At 35.2% G+C, this 16,587-nt stretch overlaps 1 protein-coding gene across 1 annotated transcript in view; it reads left to right on the plus strand.

Annotated features, from left to right (window-relative positions):
- The first annotated feature begins 2,799 nt into the window (after positions 1-2,799).
- Tsp97E (Tetraspanin 97E) overlaps positions 2,800-16,587 on the plus strand; it is a 77,361-nt gene continuing 63,573 nt past the window's right edge. Inside the window, exon 1 of the mRNA XM_089101683.1 lies at positions 2,800-2,818. The gene's annotated coding sequence lies outside the window, so the exon portion shown is untranslated. The remainder of the gene's footprint in view (positions 2,819-16,587) is intronic.

Consider the following 16,587-nt stretch of genomic DNA (forward strand, 5'->3'; position numbering starts at 1 on the left):
ACTTTTATTTTTTGGATTCACATGGTATGCATGACTTCGCACGGTGTTCACCGAAGAATGGCTTTTGCAGTGGTTGCAAAAATTGGTAGTCATTCGGCGAATGCGGTCTGGGCAGATGCTGAAGGTCTTTCTTCTCCCTTCCACAGACGTTCCTGAATGTATTTCACATGTCACCTCCATTGTTTGACTGATATCGAGTCTGATCGAGCGCTGCAAAGTGGGGGTTTCTAAGCGAGTGGTCATATGCGGCTGGGTCAACTCTTTGAACAGAACATTCATGAAATCCTTTCGTGAAAGTGGTCTTCCACCAGATTTGGAGCTATGGAAGGAGTAGATGACATAACTGTTGATACACGCGATGTTGATCAACCCATAAAAAATGCACATGGGCCACCTATTTGTCTTCTGAGCCACTGCCATTGAACTACACATTTGGTCAAATGTGTCTACACCGCCTTTGGTGTTATTGTAGTACTCAATGATCTCAGGCTTCTTTGTTGGATACGTGATACTGGTACCCTCACGGCAAGTTGACAGAAGCAGGACCGTTTGTTATGGCTTAGGAAGATAAGACACTAGTCATCTCTCAATCGAAACAGAACATTGATGCTCTTGTGATTCTCTCTTTGCTGACAAGCAGGTCTTCCGGGAGGTCTCTCTTATGTTTTCATACTGTACCAACTGTAGTCAGTAGATACGGTTATTTCAGTAGGTCTGCTGCAAACGGAATCGATGTAAACAAGTTGTCAGTCGTGACATTTCTATTTGTCAGTGTGAAAAATTTTTGCTGCTCATTTGTTATATCAGAAAGTAGAAAAAGTTAGCATTCTTGTGAGAAATGTCCTCACAAAATTGGCGACGAAAAATGTAACTAATGGTAAAAACTGATCTGGCCTCTCTGTGTAAAGAAGCCTGCTAGAAAAAAAGTTTTTGTAGAAGTGTCCCTTTTCCTGACATAGGTGAACAAGTTGAAAAGATGGTACGCTTTCGTAAATTTTACTACTCACCCTTAATATCTCCCCAACCGGTTCAGATAATAAAACCTCGGTGACGGCACAAGAACTGGCTAGTCATAATATTAGCATATCAGGGAGGTCGGTTCGCGCAATGCATCCGTTTCCATGGCAACCGCGAAAAAGTGTTTTTGCATCGTAAAATTTACGAAAGCTTACCCTTCTAGGGTTAATGATGATTAATCACCAAAAAACGCCACTAAGCCCCACCTCTTAGCACCATTAATTATAATAACTTTACATGGAATACACCCTTGCTGAAATCGGTTCCTGAAATCAGCTATGTGTGCCTATCCCTTTAAGATCCAATCAAAACGCATTGTGTGTATGCTGGTTGCAACAAAGACATCTTAGCAACGTCCCAAAAAAGACAGAGGGTATTAAATTCAAACTTTCGGAGCTATTTCTATTGCTACCACTGCTTTTAAAATTTAACTAAATCGAAAGTGTGTAACTGTATCCAAAGTATCAAAGAGCACAGAATTTTTTTTGGGGGGGGGGAAAGGTATTAAGTTTTATTTTTCGGGTCAACTAGAGGAAGTAAGAAGCTAAATTAAACACTACTATTTGTGTCCAAATTTTCAACATGGTGTTTGTTGTTAAAAACTGCTGAAAAAGTCTCGCCACCATACACACATCAGGACAAACTATGAATGCTACTATGAAAGCAACTTGAAAGAATAAATATCAGAATGTGTATTTTAGACGGAAAAACCAATTTTTTTTTTGGTAAAGGGCAATTTACAAGGCCGTATCCAGAGGGGGGGGGGGCTACCCGGTTTGAACACCCCCCCCCTCCGAAATTTTTGGCCGACTCGAAAATAAGTAGAAAATTATTAAAACCTAGGTAAAAATCAGTAAAATTAGTCGAAAACTGAGTCAAAAATTAGTAACCCCCCCCCCCCAGAAAAGTCAAAAATTAGTTACCCCCCCCCCCCCTGAACAAAAATCCTGGATACGGCCCCGGCAAATTATGTTCCAGTCATGAGAATACAAGGGGGTTGTCAGCCTAGTCCTTTTTATTTTTCATTGTTTTGAATTTGACTAGGTTATTTATTATAATATATTTTCGTTTTGGGTTTCATTTATTTATTAATTGTGATTTGTGGTAGTTTTACACTTGGAAGATGAGAGACACTAACTCGTAGATTTTGACACCGCCGTAAAAACTTAAACAATAGGAATTTGTTGGTTTCCAATGCTTTCAAAGAAGATAAACCTTCTGGAACATTTTGCGGCCATATGTTTTTAGCTTATTTTTGATGATTTTTCAGCCATATTTTTTTCTTAGTTTTTTTAATTTGGCGGCCGCTTCTTTTAAAATTTTCAGAAGTTAATATGGAAGTCTCTTCAACAAAAATAGATTTAAGGTTTTGCTTCTAAGTTTTTAATATATTTAAGGTGTGTAAATTCCTTTTTATCCCTTTCCGTAGGACATCTCAACTAAACTAAAAAAACGCAACTCAATCAAAAATCTCAAATTTGGATAACCGAATTCTCCGTGGGGAAGGAGTACTTTCCTGATGGTTACTTTCCGCGCGGGGGGGGGCGGGTAATCCTCGGTGGTCATTTTTCTGGGGTCGTAAATGCCTAAAACACTAAAAAACATTTTATAAGCCTCTTTAAAATTAAACATTTTAAAAAAGTATACCAGGCATAAATACTCACTTTTTGTAACCATTAACAGAAAAGGAACTAACATTTACAATCAAGGTTTTTCATTTTAACTGTCAGACTAGATGGAAAAAATAATATTAATTATAGAAGAAACAGCTTTGTTTTCTTTGTGATATATTTTGTGAGAGGTAATCTAGGTCTAGACTATTTAAACAAGGCTTACCTTCCATTCTGGCTTTTATGTTCTTTTTATCAACCGAAACTTGGGTAAAATTCTAGTTCAGCTACTTTTTATCAGTTTCTTGTCAAGGGGCTGGTCAGAAAAATGAGTTTCAGTAGCCAGGGCCAACAACATAGCCTACCTTGGGAAGGTATTACCAAGATTCCATGTTAACTCCCTCAAGATTTTTAAACAGGGGCGTAAGTTGGAGCAAATTTTCCCAATCAAATGAAAATGACAGTGAAAACTAACAAAATGGTAAATTTCTACCAAATCATATTAGGCCAGGCTATTGAGTTAGGAATAAAGTGAATACACCATTCAATGCCTGGTAAGGTTCTACGAAATAATATTATTGAGTTAGGACTAAAGTGAATACACCATTTGATATATTTTTTTATGCTGATTAAGAATATAATAAGCATTTTTATTGGAAATGAATTTCAGCCCCCTCCCCCTGTATATGCCAATTCAGGGTTAGGTTAGGTATAGCCTATATAGGGGGGGGCTGAAATTCATTTCCGATAGAAATGCTTATTATATTCGTAATCAGCATTAAAAAAAAGGCATCGAATGGTGTATTTACTTCAATCCTAACTCAATAATAGGCCTATGATTTTGTAGAACTTTACCCAATGCCTTTTGGTAAAGTTCTACCAAATCATATTATTGAGTTAGGAACAAAGTGAATAGCCTACACCATTTGATGCCTTTTTTATGCTGATTAAAAATATAATAGTCATTTCTATGGAAAATGAATTTCAGCCCCCCCCCCTAGATATACCTAACCCTGACTTCGCATATATAGGGGGGGGGGGCTGAAATTCATTCCCAATAGAAATGATTATTATATTCATAATCAGCATAAAAAAGGGCATCAAATGGTGTATTCACTTTAGTCCTAGCCTAACTCAATAATATGATTTGGTAGAACTTTACCTGCATTTTTTTTTTCTGATTACAAATATAATAATCATTTCTATTAGAAATGAATTTCAGCCCCCCCCCCTATATATGCCAATTCAGGGTTAGGTTGTAGAAATATATGCCCTGAATTGGCATATATAGGGGGGGGGCTGAAATTCATTTCTGATAGAAATGATTACTATATTTGTAATCAGCATAAAAAAGGCATCAAGTGGTATATTCACTTTATGAGTAAGTCAATAATATGATTTGGTAGAAATTTACCATATAAAGGGGCCCTATTTTGCTTTAAAGGTAAATATGTACTAAAAAACTGACCGGATTCTGTTAATGTTTGAATTATACAGATTTGAACCTAAATTTCAGCTAGGAGGGAGACTTGGGTCTAGGGGCAGGGGGTCAAATCAAGTTCTAGGAGAGGCAGTTCAAGGCTGCTTTAAGGGCTCAAGATGCAATCTGCAATAGAAGCAATTATTGTATTATGGAAGAGCATAAAAAGGCATCAAATTATGTTTTTACTTTCATCCTAGCTAAATTATAGTGCCACCTAGAAATTTACCATTATGCCCCTGTTTTTAAAGTCTTAGAAATTTGCCTACTAGACAGGTTGACCTATTGAAATTTTGAAAAAACAGCATTTTACCTTAGTTTTCAGTTATCAGTTTATTTTTCTTTGGTTTTAGTTCTGAAAATGTAATTCATATTTTTTGAGTAGAATTTTGAGCCATATCAATGGTTATTTTTTTTTGTAAATTTAGGAAATATATTTGCAGAACTATGAAACATCAGAAACTAGGGTTGAGCAAGGTTGTGAAGCTAAAAACAGTTTTCTTTGAATTTGTTTAAAGAGAAGATCTGTTTTGCAAGTTTTCACTTTCATAACATAAAAATTTTAAAGATCATCAAAGGTAACTGCCATCTAGAAAGCGAAGGATTAGAGGCAAGTACTTCAAAATACCTACCCAGGACAAAGCCTACTTTAATTTGCAGACAAATCCATAAAAGTTCCCTTTTTTTAACCTAACCCCTTTTGAAGATAGCAAAAAGTAGTTAAACTTTAGCCTAATTATAAAAGTAGTAGGAAATTTAGCCTAATTATTAAGGGGTTTCAGGCTCATTTGAAAATCTGTACAAATTTATTTTCATATTAACATTTTACTTTTAAGACTAAAATAAATAAATGGTTACCATTTGTAAATCAGCTGCAAATGGCAGTTTTTCTCACTAGATAATTTTTTGGTATAAACCTAGGACCCAAGCCATATATAAGGAAACATGTTAAGAAAATAATTCTTACTTTATAATATGCTGAATAATCTAGTTAGCACATTTTGCAAGGGGAGAACCTTTATCTCCACTTCTTTCATTATATTTCCAGTTTTTTTTTATCCCATTTCTAAATATTTGTGTCTATTCTCCAAGTCTTGAAAAACAATTATAAACAAGCATCATCTAACCTAACTAAATTTATCACTATTTGTCTATTGAATTGTTTTTGTGAGAAATAATTAAATGGCACTGATAGTGTTTAATTAGATGTATAGAGTATTTGAAATTAGAAAAATGTGGTTGAATCCATGTTTATTTTTCAGAAATTTGTCTAAAAAAGAATTGCACAACAGTGAAAGAAGTGAATATAAATGCTCCCCGGCCCCCCCCCCCCCCTGCAAAGTGTGTTAACTATGATTATTCTTCAGCATTTTATGATGTAAGAATTGTTTTCTTAACATGTTTCCTTATATATGGCTAGGGTCTTAGGCTTATACCAATTTTATTTTTACAAACATGTTTTTAAACTTTTGGCTACTAGGCTATGTATTGTTTTGAATTTTTGGGCCCCCATTAAGAGCTCATGCCCCTGAAGCAATTATTGAACTATGAAAGAACATAAAAAAATCCATGAAGTGAGAGATATGCTAGAACAAAAAAGGAGATATTTTTAGATTACAAATTGTATGCTCATTTTTGTGGTGTTGTGCTTTTGACAATTCATCCACAGCCTCCCCCAATCCTATATAATTCTAACCTAAATAACAATTAATATAAAATAAAAGTGGTGCCACAAGATCCCCTCTTTTATGCTGCTTTTCAACATAGTATTTACTACCCTGACAATCCATCTCCCTCTCCCTAATGGAAAATTAGGCAATATAACCCTGACAACAGGTTTGTTTGTTATTCTTTCTATTGATTAATGTTTTGTAAAATTGTGTACCCGGTGTAGACTTCATGTATCAAGTTTAGTCTGTAGGATTGTGCTGAAGATCAGATAAATAGAATCCTAAGCATATTATAAATGAGTTAAATGTGAATAATAATAGGAAGAAACTTTATAATCTGATTAATGTAAATATACTGTATAGGCTGTTAGAAAGCAAGTATTTCATTGCTATAGTTTTTTTTTAGCTTTATTGCCTATATAGCCTATCATAGTCTTGGGTTATATATAGGATCACTGGGCAGGGCTAAGAATGAAACAAATGTGGGTTTAACCATGAAATGAGCATAAGATTAGCAATATACGGTAAAGGCACTGATGATTTGACAGTACAATTTTGGAACCACTGTCAAAAGTTTCCTTCAAAACAGGATAACTCTGCTTATTGGTGAAATGGAACACCATCTCTTGCAGTCTTCATTATAATTTTGAAAATGTAAAATGTGGACACTATATCCAATACACCCAGATATGAAAAGAATATTAAATTCAATCAGTTTCCTGTTTTTGACACAAAATAAGCTCCTGACAATTTTTTAGCTATGTAATGTTCAAAATGTCATTACTTGTTTTTTTTTGGCAAAAAAATTGGAATCAGCACCAATGCATCAAGATACATCTGATCTTCTCTAAAATGTAGCCATATTGGCTTTTTCTTGATAAAATTAAGGTAAAATGGCAGCTAACATTATATTGATGAAACTATGTTCCAAGTGTCAAAAATTTTTGTCTGATGTAGTGGAATACCAGACCAACTAAAAATGTTCCTTCAGCCAAATTCAAATTTAGATATTGGATTCTAATATGAAACCCTGATTACAAACAAGAAAAAGCCTACAGCTTTTTCTTCTTTGGAGTAGTAAGAGACAACCCTCAAAGAATCAGGCAGCTAACTAAGTCTAATGTATACTATGGTTTGTTCTTCTAATGATCATCTTTTTCTATTATAACTATTGCATTGCTCTTTTTTAGAAACCTGGATTACAGACAGGAAAAAGCCTATGGCTTTTTCTTATGTGCTGTAGTTTTTTCTTTACTAGGTTTCTGCTATATCCATTGAAACTTACATAGTCCCCATCTATAATGAAATATATAGTTTCAATATGTATGTTTTGTATTATCTTGCTGAAAGATAAGTGTATATAAATATCATATTCACTTATTACTTCATATATGGTTACTAGCCTACCTATGATTATGATGTCATTCATCAAGATTGGTCATAAAAATGCAGTTTTTAGTGGAAAAGTTGATTTTATTTAAAATAATTTTTTTTTTAATTACAAATGGCACTAGATCTAATAATTTCCTTTAACATAAGCCATTGAACACCTCTCAATGATGTTCTAGTGCCAGGCTATCTGTGGGAAAAAAAGATGCAGTTTAGGCAGAATGCTGTAGTAGCTGCCACTTTTCTTGATTTTCAAGCCAATATATTTCCCTTGTTGTTCAAAAGCCAAGGGAAAGTAAGTTTCCTCTGTAAGGGTTTCAAACAAGGCGGTTCTAATGGTGTATTTTTTGTTTTGATCTGAGTCTATTGTTAGGAGTTTATGGGTTGTTATTTTTCTTAACATTGGACATGATTATCTCTTACTAGGTTGCTAGCTACTGCTGCAACCCAGATTCATTTCATTTGAGAATATCTTGTAATAACCTTGTCGAAATTTTTGATAGACAGCAACAGGCCCTGTCAAAAAGTGGATTAAACTGGTAGATTAACTTTGAAATGTGCAAATGTTGACAATACTTGAACTGTGAACAACAAAGAAATCTTTGCTGGACCATTAAAGCTGAGACAAATTGGGCTATCTCAGGTAGCATTTATAAAGAGACCTATATCACACTATTATATCACACAATATATCATAGAGACCCAGGTCACACAATTACGCTCCATATGATTATCCGATTTTGTCCCTATACTTGAGGTAATTTTTTAGTTTTTTTGCTTCCACTATCTGAATAGTGTTTTATACATTTACATATCTAAAAAAGTTGAAGAAAAATTAAGAAATACACTAAAAAGAATAGGCATGTTGAATGCACCAGGATTTGCCCACAAGTATTCCCCAAGTATTTTGATACGTGTCAAATTGGGTTCCGACTTACGTCAAAAACAGGTAAATTTTTTGTTCTGTTTACATAGTATTTACGTTTCTTAGTTTCTGCAAAGTTGATCTCAATCAGGACTCAATCTCCAAATTGGAGGCAAATAGGTTAAAATGCTCCAATTTAAGAAAATGGGAGTTTTGTACCCTTTTCTGATAAAACTTCAAACTTCTAATCAAACAGTTAGATTTGTAAATATTTTTCTACATACTGAAACCCTTTTCAAACCAAAAGTATTTAAATTAAGCCTTCTGGAGTAGAAAAAGTGCTTCTTTTTTTAACAAATACTGTTGAATTGTTGGTAGCTTTACCCCATATATATACCTCTTTTTTTTCTAGCATGTCTCCTTCTGGAGAGCTGCTATTCTCTAGGTATACCCATGTTAGTTATTGATAAAATAAAAGTATTTGGTAGAACTAACAAGCAAGCCATTAAAATATAGGCTATTGCGATTTACTATTAGCCTAGGCCTGTTGTTATTGTTCTGCTAGCTAGCCTAGAAGATGAGCCCAGCACTTGTACTTTTTGACACTTTTCAAGGTACTAGTATAATGGTTAGCCCTTTCAGAAGGAAACACTAACAATATTCTGAAAACAACTCCTAAAAACTTCCAAAATCCTTGTTTCTATAACTCCTAAAAGCTCACCCCTTTACTTTATCACCTCCCATCCCCTAATGGTCATAGGCAGAGCCCAAATTATATATGTATTCTTTAGAATTTTTGATGAATAGAATTCACTTAATTCTGCCTTACGGGGCTCCTGCTGAATGATTTGTGGCATAGAGAGGATAGCAATTTTGCTCTTCCTGGTGGACTGATCTGCTGCTATTAGGGGGGCCTTTCCAGCTGCAATGTCAGCCATGTTGAGGAACTTCTGAAGGCTGTCCTTCCACTTCACCTAAGGTTTACCCTTTAGGCATGACCTACAATGGGATGTGGGGTCAAAGTTATATATAATTAACAGAGGCTGTTGGTGGCATCCAAAGGAGATGCTTAAACCATCTGAAAGTTTGCTGGGCAATTTGTGTTGAAAATGGAATTTGGTGAGTATGGGCAAGGAGCCTGTCATTACTCACAAAATTATCTCATTAGAACCCCTTGATTCAATGAATTTTTTTGTCCTTCAGTTATCTATTGTGCTCAATATTGTGGATTTGAGGGCCATGTCTCAGCTGCATAGAGCAGAAAAGGGATGAATTATATATGTGCATCTTTGTGTGCCTTGAAGTATGGAATGATTTCCATGTGGTATTGAGTGTTCTGATGATAAAAAAAGCTTTTGCAATTTGGCTGTCCATTTCCACAGAGGCATCATTTGAAATTATGGAGCCAAGTTAGGTGAAGTTAGTAACAACTTCACTGTTGGCTCCACATACTGCAATGAATTCTTTGGCTGGTAGTTTGACTGCCATTATTTTTTTTTTTTTTTTGCCAATTTACTATAAGCCCAAATTTTGCAGTTTATTCCTGTAGGATGTTCAGAGGATCTATCAGCTGTTGCACAGAGTTGATAATGAGTGCCAGATTGTCTGCAAAGTTGATCTCAATCAGGACTCAATCTCCAAATTGGAGGCATAAGGGCAATCAATCAGTTGTTTGAGTCAAGACATAGTCAGTGACTCAATTAAACAATGCTTTTCCATTTACAAGAGAGTTTAAGAGAGAAAATCAGGTTTAATTTAAATAAAGCAGTGACAAACATATCAAAAACAAAAGCAGCAACAAAACCTTAATTAATAAAAAAATTCCGAATATCTCAACTCCACATCTGGGAGCCTTTATCAATGGAAAAAAAGAAAAAACTAGTTAATCATCCCAAGAAAAAGAGCACAAATGAGAGAAAAAGAAAAAAAGCAAACAAACAGACAAAACAAATAAATAAAACTTCCATCTTCACAAAACTTTCAAAGTACAGCAAAACTGTAATCACAGAACAAGACACCCAAATCTCTAGATAATGTTCTTGTATAAGATTGGATTGGCAAATGGGATATCTTAACAAAATTTACTAAGTATAGCAAAACTGTAATCACAGAAAAGGACACCCAAAACTCTAGATAATGTTCCTCTATAAGATCAGATTAGCAAATTGATCTATTAAAAATACAATTGTATTTTTATTTGAAAAGAAAACAGTTCACCACCCCTGATCAAGTTTACAGGTTAAAACCCTTGAACTGCTTATATATGGCCAAACAGGTGAACAAAACTCATGCATTATAAGTTGATTGAATTTTTTCATTTCCAAGTTTAAATGCTGTCCATTGGCTCCTGCCAGCCTTGACCGCATTCCAACTTATTCTTACAAGGTTATCACCTGTTCAAGGACTGTCATGTAGATTACCATTGTTGGAAATTTTACCTGCCCCTTAATTAAACTATTATAAATTGAAGTTATTCTAAAATCTCCTTCATCTCTATTAATACTAATACTCCCATAGATAATGTTTTTAGTTTCTCTAAAGCTTTTATGAGGCCTATAGACATGTCTAAAATTTTCGTTTGGTCAAGTAATGTAATATGATGAGGAAAGTCAAATAAATGTTCTGCTATAGCTGATTACAACGTTTCTAGTTTTTGATTATATTTTAGTGAACAGTTAATGCTGTTTTTGTGTTGCTGTAATTTTAGTGGATCCCATTTGCCAATCCAATCTTATAGAGCAAGATTATCTAGAGATTTGGGTGTCTTTTCAGTGATTACAGTTTTGCCATGCTTTGGAAGTTTTTTTTAAGATATCCCATTTGCCAATCCAATCTTATAGAGCAAGATTATCTAGAGATTTGGGTGTCTTTTCAGTGATTACAGTTTTGCTGTACTTTGGAAGTTTGTGAAGATGTGAGTTTTATTTATTTGTTAGGTCTGTTTTTCTCTCTTAAACTTTCTGGCAACAGCATACCCTTTGCACAATAGTTTCCATGGTAGATGACATGCTTTGTTTCCCATTCACTTGAATGCAGCTCTTGGTTCCTTATATCAAACAGTTTGGTTAACGAACTGTAAGTAAGGAGCAACCATGCTCAATAGTAATCGAAACGCTAAAAAAAAAATGAATTTTGATACCAATGGAACATCAAAAGAATCAGATTTTTATGCTGATTTCAAATATATAAGTTTCATCAAGTTTAGTCTTACCCATTAAATGTAATGTGCCTTAGAAAATTTGCCTTATTTTCCAAAAAAGGGGGAACACCCCCTTAAAGCCATAGAACCTTAATGAAAATCACATTATCAGATTCAGCATATCAGAAAACCCTAATGCAGAGGTTTCAAGCTCCTATCTGCAAAAATGTGGAATTTTTTATTTTTTGCCAGAAGAAAGATCAGGGATGCATGTTTCTGTTTTTTTCGTTTTTTTGTTTTTTTTTCCCAGGGGTGATCGTAATGACCCAGTGGTCCTAGGATATTGCAGGAGGGCTCATTTGAACATAAATTAAAATTTCTAGTGGCCTTTTTAAGTGACCAAAAATGGAGGGTAACTAGGCCCCCTCCTACACTCATTTTTCCCAAAGTCACCCTATCAAAATTTTGAGATAGCCCTTTTGTTCAGAATGGTTGAAAATGTAGTTATTATGTCTTTGAGGACGATTTAATCCCCCACAGTCCCCGGGAAAAGGACTGCAAGTTATGAACTTTGGCCAATCTTTACATATAGTATTGGTTATTGGGAAGTATACAGACGTTACCTTGTGGGATTTTTTTCTGGTAGTGGGGAGGGGGGGGGGCTGGTTCGGCGGTTACGTGGGAAGATCTTTCCATGGGGGAAGGGACATTGCTATTAAGGGGGCACAAAATTTCCCAACATTATTTAAACAAACAATCAGAAATTAAATAAAAAAAAGTTTTTCAACTGAAAGTAAGGAGCAACATCAAAACTTAAAACGAACAGAAATCATTACGTCTATGATTGGGTCTGTCCCCTAGTCAATACCTCGCTCTTTACGCTAAAGTTTTTTTTGTAGTCGTTTCATCACAACTATTTATTCTAATTAACAGCCATGGTGATTCAGGGGTCTTTCTTAAAAAATGAGAACAAAATTCGAGCTTTAGCATAAAAAGCGAGGTATTGACTAGGGGGTGAACCCCTAATATACGTAATAAATACATACAAAGATAGAAGTTCGTTAGGTAGGTTAATTAGTAAGCTACGTCTATTTATTACTAATAAAAAAGTTCATAAATAAAATTAAACAACTTTCGAGAAAGCCATTTAACCAAAAAAAAGTAAAATTTAAATTCATATTTTATTTCGATTATTCATTTACGGTAGGCCAAAATCAAAACTTGTACTAATTAAGTAACGTTCATAAATTAAAAAAAAAAAGAAGTTTTTTCAACTGAAAGTAAGGAGCGACATTAAAACTTAAAACGAACGGAAATTATTCCGTATTTGGAAGGGGCTGTCCCCTCCTTAACGCCTCGCTCTTTATGCTAAAGTTTTTTTTATTGTTTTAAAAAAGTTGTGAGACAGGGTCAAACTTTAGCGTACAGAGCGAGGCGTTGAGGAGGGGACAGCCCTTTTCAAATACGGAATAATTTTTGTTCGTTTTAAGTTTTAATGTCTCTCCTCACTTTCAGTTTTAAAAAAACTTGTTTTTTTATTTAATAGCTTTTCAAGGAGTAGACAATATTGGGCTGGCAGTCAGAGGGAGTGGACTATAAGTCACAGGGATTTATTGTTGATCATATCAAAGGCAGCCTTAAAGTGCACAAAGGTTATATAAGTTTTTTATGGAATTCTTTTGTCTTCCACCAATTGCTTCACTGTAAAAATCTGTTCAACAGTAGACCTCGTTGGCATATATCTGGTCTGTTGGATTTGCCCTTTTCTCTACAGAAAACTTCCGCAGCAGTCATTCCAAAGAGCTTTCTGGGCACTGAGAGAAGAGTAATCCATCTGTAATTTGAGAATATGCTCTTGCTTCCCTTCGTTTTCCAAAGAGGAAGGGGATACCTGCACTCCAGTCCTTCATAACCCAATCTGTGTGCCAGTTGCTGGCACACAGCCTATCAAGTCGCTGGCATCAAGCCATGGCCACTTAGAGAAAAAGCCAAGACCAACAGTCTGAGTGAGAGGCAAATCTGGCATAAGCTCTTTTTTAGGATTAATTAAAGAAACCTTTTCCACTAAATCAGCTTTTCAAAGAAAAGTTAAGAACTCCATTAAACCAAAAATGAGCATAATTAAAATCATATAATCTACCAAGCGTGAAACTACCACAAATTAGTATCGATAAATAAATGAAACCCAAAAAAACCAGAAATTACAATAAATAACCGAGTCAAACTCAAAACGAGCAGAAATTAACATGAGATGGGCTCTAAACCCCTTTGCCTTCCCAAGGCCAAAACATCCGTAGATAGCCCTTTTCTGAACCCAAATTGATTCTCAATTAGAATTTTATTCTTTTATAATATAATAAATTAGCTGGGCATGTACCACATTCTCATATAACTTAGAGAAAAATGGGAGAATAGATATTGGTCTTCGATTCGATGGGTCATCATTTTTCCCTCCTTTATAAAGAGGAACCACTCTTGCAATCTTTAGTGCTTCCGGGGAGACTCCAAGATCTAGAGAAAGGTTGATGAGGCGCGTCAAGACAGGTAAGACACTCGTTTTTGCGGCTTTTATGAGTTTCAGCAAAAAATCATCCATCCCGCTAGAGCTTGACTTCATCGTAGCCAGGAATTGTGCCACTTTCTGTTCCGAATATCTTGCAAACTCAAAGGAATTCTCACTTGCAGGCTGTCTTTCAAAGACAGATCCAAAACTCACAGATGAGCATAGTTTTGCCCGTGCTTGATCGCAATGTCTTTTTCCTTCATTTACAAAATAACCACACAAAAATTCAGATATGCGTTGAGAATCAGTAAAACGCACTTCTGTCGTCTCCATGGCTCTCACCTCCTCCTTACTATGAAATTTACTCAAGAGTTTATTTATTGTTTTCCATGTATTTTTCATATTCCCTTGATTTTCATGAAATTCATTTTGGAAACAAAGTTTCTGAGTATTCCGTTTTACTGAATTTAAAATATTCCGAAATCTTTGAATTTTATAAAATTATCCTCTGAATGATCCTTTAAATAATTCACGTAAAATAATTCGCATAACTTTAACTCTTACTCTGAAGACTGTGGGGGGAGTGTCCTGCTCAAAGGTGTATAATATCCAGAACTTTCAACTGTGTGGAACAAAATGGCTATATCAAAATTTTGACTGGATGTGTTTGAGGAAATGGTTGGCGTAGAAGGGGTCTTAGTTGCCTTCCAATCCCTTTCGACTATGAAAAAAGGCACTAGCCATTTCAATTTCCAATCGAATATGCTCTTTTTGAAGTTTCCACGACAACGCTTTCTATGCTATAAAAACCTGACATGCCCCCAGGGCATAACTTACCACCCCTGCCCTGGGGGCTGCGGGGGGTTGTCATCCTCAAAGACCTAATTTCCAGTACTTTCAACTCAGTTGAACAAAATGGCTATCTCAAAATTTTGATTGGATGTGTTTGGGGGAAAGGTGGGCGTGAGAGGCGGGTCAGTTACCCTCCAACCACTTTTGACCATTAAAAAGGGCACTAGCCCTTTGAATTTCCAATCGAATGAACCTTTTTTGAAGTTTACGCCAATGCTTTCTATAAAAATCCTTATATGCCCCCAGGTAGTCCCCGAAGCCGCGTCACGCCGACATGACGGTGGCGAATGTGCGATTTAGTATCGGCGGCGGCGCGCCGCTAGGCGTGTCGAAATTTTTTCGGTGGCGCGCCGCCGACTTCTGACCGGCGGCGCGCCATGGCGCGCCGATTTTTCTGATTAAAAATAATAATAAAAATTCCATTTCACCAAGTACGTTCAACCTCAACTTGATTTTAGTAAGGATTTTTAAATGGTTGGCTAAAAACATACAAGAACAATATGACAAAACAGAATTTGTTGGGCCGTGCGGAAAGTGTTTATGTTCACCGTCGATCAGACCAAGTAGAATTTTCATTTTTAGCCACTAGACCCAGGGAAACCTATGTTGTGTTTATGTTTAACATCGCAGTGTTCCTATAAAACCCTGTGTTTAGTCATTTTCTTCTTGTTAATGATTTCGGCTAATGTGTGTATAACTTTCAAAGTTTGAAGTTCAAACATCTCCTGTTCATCAAAAACATGCGAAAAAACATGCGAAGTGAAAAAAACAAATAACAACATCGAAAAAACACTGTATACAAGTCAGATACCATGGCTTAACAACACCAACAATTTTAAATCAGCGGTTACATCACTTCAGTTACAACTGATGTAACAAAAGTGAGTTTGTTCACTCTGCCTGGAGCCATTGAGCATTGATAAACAAATGAAACCCAAAACGAACAGAAATTACAATAAATAACCGAGTCAACTCAAAACGAGCAGAAATTAAGATAAGTTGGGCTCAAAACCCCTATGCCTTCCCAAGGCCAGAACATAATTGGCATTTTACTGAAAAAATATAAATGTTTTTACTTTTAAAACTTTAATAAATCAAATAATATTATTATTTTGATTACTAAATATCAGTATGTGTATATTAAACCGACAATGCACATTCATTTGTATTTTTTCAGTAAAGTGCAAATTATGTTCTGGCCTTGGGAAGGCATAGGGGTTTTGAGCCCAACTTATGTTAATTTCTGCTCGTTTTGAATTTAACTCGGTTATTTATTGTAATTTCTGTTCGTTTTGGGTTTCATTTATTTGTCGATGCTGATTTGTGGTAGTTTCACGCTTGATTTTAATTTTGCTCATTTTTTGTTTAATGGAGTTCTTTACTTTTCTTTGAAAAACTTATTTTGTGGAAACAGTTTTTTTAATTAATTTCTGTTCGTTTTATATTGCCATAGTCTTTTCAGGGAAAAAGAAAATAGTGCTTAAAATTTTTTCGTTTTATTAAGAATTTATAGTTTGGTCAGCTATTTGTATACTGGAAAAAAAATTTCAGCAATTTTTAACAAAATAGACCCTTTTAAAAATTTGGTTACAAATAGTAGTGTTTAATTTAGTTTCATACCTCATCTAGTTGACCTGAAATGGAAAACTTGATACCATTCACAAAAAATCTGTTTTCTTTCTTTGATAGCTTGGATACGCTTACGCTATTATGATTTGGTTAAAGTTTAAGAGCAGAAGTAGCCCCGAAAGTTTGAACATAATACCCTCAGACGTTCTTGGGATACTGCTGAGATGCCTTATTGGGGAATTAGCATTAACGCAGTGCATTTCGATTTAATCTTAAGGCAACATTAACTTTTTAAACATAAAGGCAAATGGGAGGGTGGGCGTGGGAGGGGGATTAGTTTCCCTCCAATAACTTTTGACTATTAAAAAAGGCATAAGCCCTTTCTATTGTCAAACGAATGAGCCCTTTTAAAAGTTTTTACAACAATCCCTTCAATACAAAGTGCCCTGGTCTAAACAACAGCAACAACAAAAAAAATGATACATTGTACCCA

The sequence above is a fragment of the Artemia sp. Qi Xiang Cuo genome, chromosome 15 (genome assembly GCF_049724085.1).
Source record: "Artemia sp. Qi Xiang Cuo chromosome 15, ASM4972408v1, whole genome shotgun sequence".
In the NCBI taxonomy this organism is placed as follows: domain Eukaryota; kingdom Metazoa; phylum Arthropoda; class Branchiopoda; order Anostraca; family Artemiidae; genus Artemia; species Artemia sp. Qi Xiang Cuo.